This window comes from Chionomys nivalis, chromosome 25, assembly GCF_950005125.1.
Source record: "Chionomys nivalis chromosome 25, mChiNiv1.1, whole genome shotgun sequence".
Classification (NCBI taxonomy): domain Eukaryota; kingdom Metazoa; phylum Chordata; class Mammalia; order Rodentia; family Cricetidae; genus Chionomys; species Chionomys nivalis.
Window position 1 is genome coordinate 12945271 of NC_080110.1, and position 13171 is coordinate 12958441.

Sequence of the window (13171 nt, forward strand, 5' to 3'; positions counted from 1 at the left end):
GCAAACAGCTGCTGCTACAGATAGAGTACAAAACTGTGACCTCGGGAACAGGGCTCCAAACTGTAGAGTGTGCTCATTTTTCTTCACCTTCATGAATAAGGTGCATCCTCTGTCTGTATTAGAATATGCCATTTTGGAAAAACGTTTCCACTCCAAGCTCAGCCTCTCTCATCCTATAACACTTCCATTGTGAAGACTCATTAATGACAGAATTGAGTGACCTCATCAAAGGTAACTGCAGGCTAAGCCCCATCACAGGTCATCACAGGACACGTCTTTCTGTCACTTCACAGCCTTCTATCTCAGAGATGCAGTGCAAGGTTCTCCCTACAAGGACTTCTTTCAAGGCTGAATGAGCTAATTCGTTTAATGGACTCCCAACAATAAGACTACCTAGCTAACAATGGCTGCTCTTGTTATCACTGTTGATGCGTGAATCAGCAGAGTGTTGCAGGAAGAACACTGGTCTGGGGAGCAAAATATGTAGACCTGAGTGCAGATGGTTTGATGTCTTAGCTTGTATGGAATCAGACAACTCACTGAAATTGTCTCATCCTCAGCTCTCCTGATCTAGAAAATGAGGGTCATTTCAACTCTCAGGAAGGTTTCTTAAGAGATGACAGAATCAAACGGGAAACAATTTTGAGAGCCTTTTGTGGCTTTGCAAAGCAGGATGCTAAGCTTTGTGTTCACAAACACAAGAGGGAGCGTAGGATGGGGTCAAAGTCTAGAGCCTTAACTGCAACTGTTACTACATTAAACTCCCACAGCAGCCTCCCATCATGCTCCGTGGCTTTCTCTCCCGAAGGTTCGCTCTTCCCTGGCCAGTCTGTGGCTCCTGCTCAGCTGATAATGTTGATGAGGCTGGACCATTTGGTAAACAGTGACTTTTAAAGGTTTTACTTATTTGAACACTGGTTTCAAATAGACCTCTTGAACATATTATTCATAATGTGATATAACAGACTTCAATACAATATATGGTAAATTTGCAAAGTGATTTCCTGTAGATTACCTTACTTAAATCTCATGGCCACCCTGTGAAGTAGGTAGTTGAAACTATGTTCAAGAAAAAAATGGCTCCTGGTGGGCAGCAGAAAATATCAAAGCTGATCCACAGTGCAAATACTATAGGCCTGGGATTAATATTTTTGCTCTCTGTATATCTCTGCTTGAACAATTGTATTCCTTTACCCGGAAGAAGTTTAGTGTCATTATGCTGTTGGGTGCTGAAAAATAAAAGATCAAGAATAAAATTCCTCAACACTCTCCTATACCTACTTCTTCTTTAACAAAAATCCTGCAGCTTCTTAAAACTAATAGCCTACAGATCAGTTAAGTAAAAATTGCTGATTTTTTGTCATTACTTGGCATTTTCCTGCCATGTCCTTTGCCTGTGGTGTAACACTGGGTAAGCCAAAATATAACACTATCTGCAAAGAAAGTTATTAATGCCTTTTGAATAAGACCAATTCAAATCCAATGTTTCATGCAGTCTTACTGTGTGTTTGATGTATTTTAAGCTTCTACATATACTATGTAAAAGCTAACTCAATATATCTACTTTAATATCGAAATATTTGGATTGGGAAGATCAGTGAAAGTTCGCAGTGCCATGTTTTTTCCCCCACAGTATTTCAGGTCACACTTTGATTTCTATCTGTGTCTCTTTTATATTTTGATGCTGTATGTCCCCAGGGAGAAAATATCTCACTAAACAGAAAGAAAAAGAGACCTTGCCATGTTCCCTCAGTGTCTTCTCTCATAAGTGAAATGGCATTTGCTTCCAGTTTATTACATGAAACAGATGCAAGATAAGGAGACCCCAGAACACATGCACTACTCCAGAACAGCATTCTAGGGTTAGCTCAAAGAAATCAGTTACTGAATCTCTTCCTTCCTATGTTCTTTACCCAGTATTTCTATCTAACACCAGAGTGCAGGAAAGTCAATATTCTTACCGAATATTTCAAGACTGAAAATTATGACTTGTTCTGTTTCCAGTTATTACAATTTTAGTGTGTCTTGTTTTATTGCTGCTACTTTTTAAGCCAAGCAACAGGTCTAACATCTCGACACTACAACCAGGAAAAGGGGGGGGGGGGTTGCTTATGGAAGAAATTTCTTGGGCAAAAACGTTTTTTTCTTCTCTATTGCCTCTATAATTTTTCTCATTCTGAAACCAAAATTTTAGTCACAAGGCTGTCCAAAATTCCTTTGCTATTTTCCAAACTATAAAATATTGGTCTGGTGGAAAGACATTGTATTTGTTCAAAGTGCTTACTTTAAAAGATCTTTAGTTTGAAGAACTCTCTACTGTTGTTAGAGTCATTAGTAAAACACTTGCCCATCACTTTCCAGTAAAGATTTGAAACAATTCTTCACAATCACCTGATTTACTGCTAGTGACACAGTCATAGGATCCTTTGAAACAAATTAATTGGCTTCTAAATTTTAGTGAAGAATCTAAAAAATCATTTAAAGGTAAATGAGAGGGTGTGGACAATTTTCTGGAAGCCAGCCTGGTCAAACTGGTTAGACACCAGTTTTTGCATAAGGGTAACCGGAGGGGGAAGATAAGATTGCAATGTAGTTCCCAGGACACAACAGCAAGGGCAAAACTCAAACTCTACCCTATAAGCTCTGTGCATTATTCATGGGGCAGAATCTGTCATCTGAATTCAGTCAGAAATGTATACCCCAAGGTTTAGGACAAGAGCTGTGCTAAGATTTAGAATTTTTTAAATATGTCTAAGTCTAATTGTTTAAAAATTTAACGCCTTTTTGGAGTCCAGGGAGTCCTGCAGAAGAGGGTGAGAAAGGACTGTATAAGCCAGAGGGGACTAGGACACCCCAAGAAAATGGCCCACATTATCAACTAAGCAGGGGTCACAGTAACTGAGCAGACAATCACAGAGCCTGTATGGGTCAGACTTCAGCCCTCTGCATGCATACATTATGACTGTGAAGCTTGGGGAGTATGCAGGACTACTAACAGTGGGAGTAGGTGCTGTCTCTGACTCTTTTGCCTGATCTTGGGACCCTTTTCCTCCTACTGGGTTGCCTTGTCCAGCCTTCACATGAGGGGATGTACCTAGCCTGATAGCAACTTGATACACAATGTTTGGTCAATATCCCTAGGAAACCTGTGCTTTTCTGAAAGGAACTGGAAGAGGGGTGGGTCTGGGGGGGAGAGGCGAGGAGGTGGGGGAGAGACTGGAAAAAGGGGAAAACTATAGTGCAGATATATGAGAGAAGAATAAATTTTTAAACAAGGATTCTGGTTCATGTTGAGACTGTACAATGACTACTGGTTCTCTACAACAAGGGAATATGGGTTTTTTCTAACCAACTGCTCTGAGGAAATCATAAGAAGACCTTTAGTGTAGCCTGTTTCTTGATCAATGAACCAAGAATGTTTGAAATAATTTCAGAATAAACATGGTGTAGAATTCAGTGTTTATCCCCACTCCTGGAGTTCTCTTTTTTCCCAACTCTTTGCCTTTTTCAAAACACAAAACTTCTAGTGGGCCATGATGGCACACATCTATAATCTACTATCAGCATTTGGGAAGCTTGGGCAGGATGATCACTTCAAATCTGCAATCAGCCTGGGCTTTGTAGTGAGTCCTGGGACAATCCAGCGTACACAGCTAAATCCTATCTCAAAACAACAGAAACAGGCCAGGATGTGGTTTTGCACACCTTTAATCCCAGCACTAGGGAAGCAGAGACAGGTGGGGTAGATCTCTGAGTTCAGGGCCAGCCAGGAGTTCTAGAGGGAGTTCTAGGACAGCCAGAGGTACACAGAGAAACTCTGTCTCAAACAAACAAACAAAAATTCCATTTCTCATCAGTATCCAGCCTCTCTTGTATTTCATCTCAGGATGTTTGTGGTATTTGCCCTCACTGATGTATTGAAATTTGCCTCAGGAAGGAACCAAGACAATAGAACCTAAAGGCCTGTACCTTCTTCAGAAGAATAACATGCATATCTGCTCTTTGTTCCTGAATAATAATTTTTCCCCTTGAGCTGTGAGAAATTGATTCAGGGAGACGTCTTGCTACACCAACGAAAGCAAAGCTGCATTAAGATCTCCTCCAGTTGTCTTGACTTCCCCTAGATGACAGTGAATGAGTCAACAGTCTTAATTTTACAGTACGTTGCATTGGCTGGTGCCATTTTTATACAGCAAAGCCAAAACTTTGGAGCACCATATTTCCATTTTTTTTAATCTCCCCAGCCCTTCAAAGAAGATAGATGAAAAGAGAAGGAGGAAAGAAAGGATGAAAGAATACAAAGAAAGAGAAAGAAGGAAGACGAGATAAGAGACAGAGAACAAAAAAAGAAAGGGAAAGAAGAGTTAAGCTCTCCAATGAGAGGTAAAGATAAAGAAATGACAAAATCCTAATCATGTGATAGATCATTTGAAAAGACAACCCTCGAAGACCTGAATATTTTTACAATGGTAAATATGACGGCAAACTTTGCCATAAAACAATAAAGTGACACCATAAGCTTTAAAATAATAAACGATGCCCTCGGTGACGCATGACGTCCAGTTCCCTGTAGGATTTCAATGGGTACATTCAACTTGACTTTGCTCGGAGGATAAGGGGCTGCACACTCAGGCCTATTGTAGTGATGACTCTGCTGTTGAACCCCCGCCAGCTGACTTTTGAACACTGTCTCAACCAGTTCCTTGTTCATTAAATGAGCTGCGCCCTCACAAGAGTCTATTATCTTGATTGTACCCACGTGGGATGAACTCAGGGTTCAGGCTTGAGTCTGTTAAGTCCTTGATGACAATGTGGATTGCTACTCGGCAACAAACTCATTGGACTCCCATTTCCAACTGAGCATTGAACCAAGCTTCCTTAACCAAAATCTGGGTGCAAAGGTTGAACCAACATTCTTAGAGTGACAATTATGAATGGCAATTTCCCTAGCATGACTGGTGATGGATTCAACAGTTCCTTCCTGGGGAACCACTAATGTCCCATACCAACAGAAGCCTAGACAGCCAGACACTAGGGACTGACACATTTCCTGGAAGGTGGGACTTTCACTCCTGAAACTCAGAAAGTCTTAGGAAAGCCAAACACAATTCAGCATCCTTAGAAAACTTCTCGCCAGGCGTTCTTTCCCTCCCCATCCCCTGACTTGTAACTCATCAGTGATACTCAGGGGTTCACCAGGACTCAACCTTCACGCTGCTCTGCAACCTGTCTGGTCATGAGACCCACCTCTCAGCTGAACACAAAGCAAGGGAGGAGTCTCACTTTTGATTATGTTGTTGGAATCTGGTACAGTGTGTGGCTTCTGGAAGAGTTGGCTGAGTGGAGTCAGCAGAGCAACTGAGATGATCAGCAAAACGGGGATGTCACCTGTCATCTGAGCGGGGATGGTGGTACTCTCAAGCAAGAAGTATTTTCTTCAGTGCACGGTCTCCCGGGCTTCTCAAGTTGACCTTAGCTTCGACAGGAATGAACTTCCTGAAATTGTCTCAGCTTTATTTTTGACTAAGTGGTTTTTAGAAGATGTTTTCATACACTGATTCAGGGTACATTTCTGGAGTAAAACAAACTTGGGCTAACTCAGAGAAGTCCCCTCACTTTTCTGTGTCACACCCTTACTTGCATTTTTCCGAGTGCTGTAGAGAAAGCAAATGAGACACCTGGAAGCAGAGTGATATAAGTAAGAAGACACCTGGATGGAGATGGGTGGTAAAATATATACATATATATATATATATATATTATGTATATATACATATAACTACTGTATATATATACAGTAGTTATCATAATTCTATTCAGAGTTTTTTTCTAAACTCCAAGGGAACAAAAATGAGAATAATTTAAAAAACAGTATGTATAATGAGTTCTCAAAGGTTCTTTTTAAGCCCCAAAGCAACTAAAAAGTTTTTAATATTTCTGTACTAAAAATGCACTCTCAGATTCTCTGCCTGTGCCTCTAATGGGTACAGTACCACAATCCAAGGCAATCATGACCGGAAAACGCATTCTGCATATGGCAATGAAGAATCTGCTCGTCTCCCAGTCCTCCCCATTTTATTAATTAAACTTCCCATTACATGAGCCATTTACTCAATTTTCACTGAACTTTTCCCAATCCAGAACGTCACTGGACTTGGTCCAGCTGCTATAAACGTTTACTGCTCTCTCTGTTATTGCATAATGATTCCCAAGAGTTAACGTTTTACTTTTCTTCCAAAATAAGGGATTTGCTTAAAGGAAGAGATCTTGTTGTTAGCTCTAATGATGCTAAATCCAATGCTTTATTACTTTGCAAAGAACTGATAAACTATCTGAACAAAGTTTAATGACATTAGCAGAATGCAGGTCATTGGTGTGGTCATTTTCTCCCTCCTCCTTTCTCCTTATTTCTGATTATACCTTTAATGTTTACACGGCCAAAGAAAATATCATGCAGTGGGGATGAAAACTAGAAAGAGTACAGAATCAAAACTTCTTTAAGGATAAACGCTAAAAGTACTTTGCATTGGTAATCCTTCCAAAATGATGGGTTTAATTCAGAGTACAGGAAGCTGCCACAACGGTCCCTTCTCATGTAATGCATTCCTCAGAAACAGTGTATCCTGTGAAAATATGTACTAAACATCATGGTGCTCATGTAAAATAAGGAAGCAAAAGAGAAACCACAGAGCACTCAGGAAACTTTGAGAATTCCAAAAAGCTGGTGATAATGAACTAGGTTTTGCATTCCTCCAAAGTAAATCTGCCTTAAAACTAAAGCAATTAAGACATCAAATTATACACTACAAACTTAAGTGACAAGGTAGCCCTGAAATCTAAAACCCAAGCAGTGTACGCTACAATAGTATGTGTGCTACTAGATATACTATGTAACATACAGTGTGTATATATATATATTTATTTTTTTTCTGGAACAATATGCAGTAAAACTACTCAAAATGGGAGGGGAGGTCATATAAAAGTAGAATGTTTATTGATAAGTTAAATTTATTAAATATATGAAACCAAACCATTTAATAGTGATTACATTCATGTAGAATGCTAGCAAACACTGATAAAATATCATAGTAGTCAGGTGGAGGAGAAACCTGCCCCTCTTAAAATGTTAGCACAAGAAAACACAATTATTAAGACCAAAAACAAACTTCCCAAATATTAAAAGAGAAAAAATTCCAGTGCAACAAATAAGATTGACCACAAAAGGAAAAGTATAAAATGTTATGATATTTTAAGATAGTGGAAAATTTGAATACATCTCAATATGAAAATTAAGGACTATAAGGACTTTTTACCTTCTATTAAATAATAACATTGTTGCTATAATCTTTAAAACAAAGTGTACATATTTATAAACACATGATTAATTTATATGGATGAAATCATACATTGTCCAGGCTTCCTTGAAAATAACGTGAAAGGGAAAGTAGGAACATAATGAATAGCCTTTGTTCTTACCTGAACACCTTAGGTGGTGGTTCGTGGAATATTAGAAAAACTTATGGATGCCCGACATTTTCTACAGTAGAAGGGTATGATTTCATGCCTTTAACCAATAGTGATATTTTCCAACCCACCCAAAGCTAATAGGAAGAAAAAACTTGAAGAGATAATCAAATGTCAACTTATAAGAATATCATTCATCCATGTTGTGCCCTCTACCCTAGCAGAAGTCTCTGCCAAGGTGATCTACCAATAGAAAAGAGAAAGGGCTAGAGAAAAGAAGTTGCTATAGTTGATTCCAAATTTCATAAAAAGCATAGTGAAGTGACTGACTGCTTACCTATCTGTCATTTGCCACCACGATTCTGTAAATTACTAAAGGATGAAACCATTTCTTTCTTTCTATTTTTTATTTTTATTTATTTATTTTAAAACAATCTTTCCTCATTTTACATACCAATCCCAGTTTCCTCTCCCTTCCCTCCCCCCACTCCTCCACCTTCTACCCACCCCACCCCAACATCCACTCCTCAGAGAGGTTAAGGCTTCCCATGGGGAGTCAACAAAATTTGGTACATCACTTTGTGGCAGGACCAAGGCCTTCCCTCCTATATCTAGGCTGAGGAAGGTATCCCTTCAAAGAGAATGGGCTCCAAAAAGCCAGTTCAAGCAGTAGGGATAAATGCTGGTCCCACTGCCAGTGGCCCACAGACTGCCCCAGCCACACAACTGTCACCCGCATTCAGAGGGCCTAGTTTGGGCCTGTGCTGGTTCCCCTGCTATCAGTCTGGAGTCAGTGGGCTCCCATAAGCTCAGGTAAGCTGTCTCTGTGGGTATCATCATCATGGTCTTGTCCGCTAGGCTCATATTATCGCTCCTCCCTCTCTTGAACTAAACTCTGGGAGCTCAGCCCAGTGCTTAGCTGTGGATCTCTGCATCTGCTTTCAACAGTTGCTGGAGGAACGTTCTATGATGACAATTAAGATAGTCATCAGTCTGATTACAGGGAAAGGCCAGTTTGGGCACCCTCTCCTCTATTGCTTAGGGTCTTAGCTGGTGTCATCCTTGTGGATTCCTGGGAATTTCTCTAGTTCGAGGTTTCTTGCTAGCCCCATAATGGCTCCCTCAATCAGATTATCTCTTTCCTGGTTCTCCCTCTGTCCTTTTCCCATCTCAACTATCCCATCTCCTCATGCGTCATTACTCGCTAAACTCAGAATCCACCATACAACAGGGACTCATATTCAGGCTTTTCAAATGAGCAGGAGCTAGAAGAATGAATAGAAACACAATTTTAATTCACATCTGGTGACATTAAGCTAAAGCGTGATGATCAGTCACCCTACTAGAAGGGCTCATATACTGTCTCATTAAATACACACATGTACGTGCACACACACAAACTGCAAGGAAGACATTAATTCTGCTATATAGCTAGGAAAAGTGGGATCTCAGAGAGCATATGAATGACCCAGAATGACAGTGAAAAACCAGAGAAGACTCTCATGCATTACGTCTGGTGGGCTCCAGAACTCGATCTTCCTTGTCTGGCTGTCTGTCATACTGTCTACTTGAAGGCAAAGAAAATGGTAGGCTGAAAAGACCCCACAGTTACAAACTGGAGAGGATGACCTACTGTCCCGTGCCAGAGCAGAGCAGCCAGCACTTAGCCACCCGCGTTTAACACCAAGGAAAACGTTGAAAAGTGCTTACATTCACATGTGTTTGTCTTTGTGTTCTTCGCTTTGTTCGGAACAATGGCGCTCCCATTTTGTAAGTCACAGTTCTGAAAAGACAGAATGCTATCTACCGCATCAAATTCCCATACAGTGGCACATTACACAGTGCAACTCGAAGGTTCTTGTTTAAAAAGACGCGGAAATACAAGATTCTAGTGAGTCTGAATACTTTTCATGCCCCAGGGAAAGGAGAAAGTATTTAGTTCACCTTTTCCTCTTTTCACTGGGGGCTCTAGAGGGATTGTCTGTCCTTGCCATCATGGCTTCTCTGGAACAATTGGTAATTGTCCCCACCACCATGGAAGGACAACCTTAAGATTCTCTGTTCTTAAACGGCAGGCATGTAGTTAGAGTTAGTTCTGTCCCTTTGTTGGGAAGAAAATAAAGAATACATTTTCCAAAATAGATTCTTATTTTCAGGGGAAGGAAAGGAATAGTGATGAGCTAACATTTACTAGTAGAGGTCTTTAAACAACTTTCTTTTATTAATAATTCCCAGAGTCCTGTAAAGATAAATTAATCCAGTAAGGAAGATGCAATCTGGTAATGATATTTTGAGTTCACCATCAAGTAAATAAACTAGTATCTGCATACAAAATAACTAAAGAGATCCCGGAAGGATGCTAAGATGGTGTTTAAAAGTTCAGAGAAGTTCACAATTTCATGTTTATTCACTCTCAAGTAAAGGAATTTCCGTAAATGTTTACATCAGATAATGCCTATTCACATAAAGAAGCTATTGCCACAAAATGTTAATTTTCACTCACACGGAGGTACGTTTTCCAGTGTTTGTGTGCAATTAGGAGATGCTCCTGATTAGAGAGAATGGATGAAGATGTTTCTATATAAAACATAAATAACACTCCCTTTATCTCTTAATAGAGCAAACCGCCTCAGAATTATAAGTTGACGATCAAATATACGCTGGCATCTATTCTAAAGCAATTTGGCAGGTAAACGGGTGGACAAAAGTACCATTGTGCTACCCAACGTTCTCTCCTTCCCATCAATCCTATCATTTGCTAACTGTTACACTGACAGAGCTATCAGAGGAGTGGTTGTATGTCCTCTCATTGTTCTTTTGTCTCTCACCGCCTTCCTTAAAACTCCAGGCTGATGAATCATTTTATCAGCAAAGAAAAAAAAACAAAGCTTTCCCCCACATAAAGTATTTTTTTTAAAATAGCAAAAATTAATGATGGTTATTGGCTCTGTCAGATCCTTTGCACAGAGCTGCATTCTGTTTCGCGGCGTTCTCTGCCAGGCACACAGGGGAGCTGAGGAGATAGTGGTTAGTGGTGATTATGAGGCATCCTGTGCCTGTCCACAAGAGACATTTGCTGATGATTAAGAATAAATTCACAACTAATTGACTGCCAGCCATAAGCGATGCTGCCGGGACTTCCAAGCGACAAACTAGAAAGAAAATGACTGAGCAGGCCTTGCCAGGGAACGAGCCAAGATTGAAAACAAGTCTCCTTACTTGACTTGCCTACAACCAAAGCAATCGGATGGAAGTTGGCTTCAGTGTTTCAGCAGTCCCCTAAAGGGCTCACTTTGAGAAATAAACCTTTCACTATAAGAACTGCAGCTCCTTGCCCAAGGTGCCCATTGTTTAGGCTGGCTCTGAAGAATTACCTATTGAAAACTGATGCTGGCAGAGACTGCGAGTGTAGCCCTAAGCAGACACCAGTACTGTCTCAACTAGGAAGGAGTATAGTGCATGGGACGTTGGTGACAGAAAAGAAGCAAAATGGGCAGCGATGCTCTCCCACATCACAGACGCATCAGCTTTTGTTCTCCGCTCTCTCTTACCCACACGGCAAGTCGAAAGTAGGAGTCCTTATACTTCACGTATAAGGGGTGACCCAGGAAACCTTAATGACTATCTTTGTCACCCAAATGTGACAGGCAGTTGTCAGAGAGAAAGCAACTTTCCTGATGAGCTTTGAGTATAATGAACACAGAGGCACTGATAGGCAAGACTGGTTTCCTTGAGAGATCTCATTCCAACCTCTGGCAAGGACCGGCCTTGCAAGTATAGCGCTGTCAGCTGAGTGTTTTCTCTCCCTTCACAATCTGTCTTTTTCCTTCGTGGATGCGTGTTCTCTTTTATCCCACATGCCTTTTCCTTCAAGCCCTTTTACAAAGGCTGACACCGATGATGGTTTCGTGGTAGACTTCATTTCTGTTCACTCCTGTCTACTTCTCTTTTACCGTGGGTTAGATGTGAGATTTCACCTCCACGCCTTATTGAGGTTTTTATGTGACCACGTGACCAGTGCAGGCTAAAGCCAAGTGAATGGCATTCTGGACCAAGGCTTTTTCAGCTTGGCTTCCGTTTTCCCTCCCTTCTAATCTCTTACTGTGATAAACCCTGAAGCCCGGCCATTTAAAGCCAGCCACAAGACAATGAGCCTCCTAGAGCCTTAATCCCCACCGTGAGCGTGTTAAGAGAAGCACTCCCTGGCACCAGGAATGTAAAACAACCTGAAAATCCACGGTAGTTACGACAGCCTAACCTGGACCTATAGTGACGCATACAAAAGAAGAATGAGCAGCATTAACCAGCATGGACTCCAGAGAATGACGCTCCCTGACTCATTTAACATGAACCCATTGAGCTGCTGCAACGAAAGCTGGATCTATGCTGGATAAGGAGAAAAGATGTGGCTGCCTACAAAGAGCTCATTGTTAAATGGAGAAAGGGGGGAAAGGAATAAATGTACAAACACTTATGACTAAAAGTCATACACTTTTTCTTTAATTAGCTAAATATGGTCAGAGAAAATAAGGAGGATCTTTGTCTACACAGTATGCAGCTGGAACTCAGCAGACTGACTGGTCCTGCCATGGTTTTTATGTCATTACTGCATAGATTAGCATGAGCTTCTGTTTACATGAATGGGTATGACTAGGCAACATCTTAACCGTTGTTTTCACCTTTAAAATGGAAGGTAGCATTTCTCTCTTTGAAAATACTGCATTATGATGAACACCCCAAAGTGGACGTGTCTGTGTACTCCGAGTTCTTGGCAAAAGCAATCTCCCAGGCAAGAGTTAGCGACAGTCCTCAGACTATGCTTCTAGAATTTAAGAATAACTGAGAAAACAAAAGCAAAAAACAAACAAACAAAAACCACTTCCCTGAACCCTGGACTTCTTAAATGTCCGCATTCCACATGTGTCTCTTAAGCAATTGCCGTGTGCCTAGCACTGTGCTGGGTTCCCGGAAGGACCCGGTGGACAAAGCGGTGTCCTTCACACCATTCCCCAAACTAACCAATATGAAGCATTATCACCATTCATTGCACAATTGCCAGTATTTAAGGAGTTACCAAGAGAATTTCTTTGGGCCAAGTTACTAAGGGACCAACTGTGGGTCATCAGGGGTAGATTAATAACTAAACTGAATTCAGATGAACTAACAAGATTAAAAAATAATATTTACTTTGAAGGGGGCTGTGTAAAGCAAATCAATGTCCCGAGCATATTATCATTTCTCAGTAGACCCTAGCTACTGAACAGTGTCGTAGAAATGTTTGCTCACGGAATAAGAGCAGTACTGAGTGCAGAGGGAGGAGACGCGCAGTCTTCACCACTTATTAGCAACTTGCCTTGCAGCTGTCGTTTCGCTATAACTATTAGAACATTGTCCTGGTGTCTCTACGTTGTATTTTTACATTTCCTCTGACAGCCCTCCATTGGGCCACAGGGGAAGCCCCTGCCTTCCTGTCTGCTTTGTTTTGGTTTTGTTTCGCGTACCTTTCCTGGCAACAGGGTCTGTGTACTTCTCTGGTTGCCATAGAATCCTGCTTACTCTCATGAGCAGCAAACGTTCCAGGGAAACCAGCAAACTACAGGAAGGGGTAGACCAAAAGTCCCTCGCCCGGATTATGAGTCAACAGGTACATGAAATTCACTCTATTCCAAATGACTTCTGGGTGGGGTCCAATCTCGTATCTGAATGG

At 41.0% G+C, this 13171-nt stretch overlaps 1 long non-coding RNA gene across 1 annotated transcript in view; it reads left to right on the plus strand.

Annotated features, from left to right (window-relative positions):
• The first annotated feature begins 13063 nt into the window (after positions 1 to 13063).
• Positions 13064 to 13171, plus strand: part of LOC130866223 (uncharacterized) — a 47320-nt gene continuing 47212 nt past the window's right edge. The window contains exon 1 of the long non-coding RNA XR_009056331.1: positions 13064 to 13108. This is a non-coding gene — a long non-coding RNA (uncharacterized LOC130866223). The remainder of the gene's footprint in view (positions 13109 to 13171) is intronic.